Genomic DNA, 1759 nt, shown 5'->3' with positions numbered 1-1759 from the left:
AATCTAAGCAACAAGATAATCCGTTAGTTGTCCAAACTCGAACAATCCCCGGCAATGGTGCAAAAAACATGGTGCGCAGAATTACACTTCGCACAACTGAACCAGCAAGTGCACTAGGTCGTCCAAGTAATACCTAAGTGAGTTAAGGTCGATCCCACGAGGATTGTGATTTGAAGCAAGATATGGTTATCTTGTAGATCTTAGTCAGGCAGATAGAAAAGTTGTTTGTTTGTTTAAAGTGCATAAAAGTAAAATAAAGAAAATGTTACTCATTAATTATGAATTCGAATGATAAGAAGATGGTTGAGGCTTGGAGATACTTTGTTCTTCTGGATTAATCCGGTCTTACTATCTACTCCAACTTTGAATGATTTCTTCTATGGCAGGCTGTATGTGATCAACGCCTTTCTTGGGAGGTCGCCAATGCTCCTCCAGATCTGAACCTTAGGGTTAATACGGATCCATTCTGATTATGGGTGAAGCTCCTGTAGTCCATTCCCCTTAGTGATCCTACTCAAAACGCCACAGACAAGGTCGAATCTTCTGGATCAGAGAATGTTGCGCCTTTGGTTCTAGCCTTTACCCAAAGACTATAATCTCTGCATACCTAGGCTGAACTAGTGTCTCGAGAAGTCCCCAACGAAGTCGTGGATTAGCCGTCTAAGAGATGTATAATCAAGCTAGTGGTTCATCATTGTCCGATGAAAGACTCACTCTGAACCCATGTAGAATGAGATAACCTTGTGCTGGTTCAACGCATTCATATTGATCAAGAACGAAGATACATCTTAGAATAGAGAATCAAACACAGATTGAAGATAGAACAGTATGGTTGGACTCTCAACCTAAGGATAGCTTGAACTCTTGGGATAAGTTGGTCAAGGCTTTCTTAGCCAAGTTCTTTCCTCCTCAAAAGCTGAGTAAGCTTAGAGTGGATGTTCAGACCTTCAGACAGAGAGAAGGTGAATCCCTCTATGAAGCTTGGGAGAGATACAAAGGACTGACCAAAAAATGTCCTTCTGACATGCTTTCAGAATGGACCATCCTGGATATATTCTATGATGGTCTATCTGAATTGGCTAAAATGTCATTGGATACTTCTGCAGGTGGATCTATTCACCTAAAGAAAATGCCTGTAGAAGCTCAAGAACTCATTGACATGGTTGCTAATAACCAGTTCATGTACACTTCTGAGAGGAATCCTGTGAGTAATGGGACGCCTATGAAGAAGGGAGTTCTTGAAATTGATACTCTGAATGCCATACTAGCTCAGAATAAAATATTGACTCAGCAAGTCAATATGATTTCTGAGAGTCTGAATGGAATGCAAGCTGCATCCAACAGTACTCAAGAGGCATCTTCTGAAGAAGAAGCTTATGATCCTGAAAACCCTGCAATAGCAGAGGTAAATTATATGGGTGAACCTTATGGAAACACATATAATCCATCATGGAAAAATCATCCAAATTTCTCATGGAAGGATCAACAAAAGCCTCAACAAGGCTTTAATAATGGTAGAAGAAATAGGTTTAACAATAGTAAACCTTTTCCATCATCCACTCAGCAACAGACAGAGAACTCTGAACAAAATACCTCTAATTTAGCAAACTTAGTCTCTAATCTGTCCAAGGCCACTGTAAGTTTCATGAATGAAACAAGGTCTTCCATTAGAAATTTGGAAGCACAAGTGGGCCAGCTGAGTAAAAGGATCACTGAAATCCCTCCTAGTGCTCTCCCAAGCAATACAGAAGAAAATCCA

At 40.3% G+C, this 1759-nt stretch overlaps 1 non-coding gene across 1 annotated transcript; it reads right to left on the bottom strand.

The window, feature by feature from the left end:
• Positions 1-922: 922 nt before the first annotated feature.
• Positions 923-1030, bottom strand: LOC148564498 (small nucleolar RNA R71). Its single transcript, XR_015884000.1, has one exon. It is a non-coding gene; the product is annotated as a small nucleolar RNA R71 (small nucleolar RNA).
• Positions 1031-1759: the final 729 nt, after the last annotated feature.

This window comes from Arachis ipaensis, chromosome B5, assembly GCF_059453495.1.
Source record: "Arachis ipaensis isolate K30076 ecotype BB chromosome B5, ASM5945349v1, whole genome shotgun sequence".
NCBI lineage: Eukaryota > Viridiplantae > Streptophyta > Magnoliopsida > Fabales > Fabaceae > Arachis > Arachis ipaensis.
The sequence above is the reverse complement of the archived record's forward strand: the minus strand, read 5'-3'. Positions and strand labels throughout refer to the sequence as shown.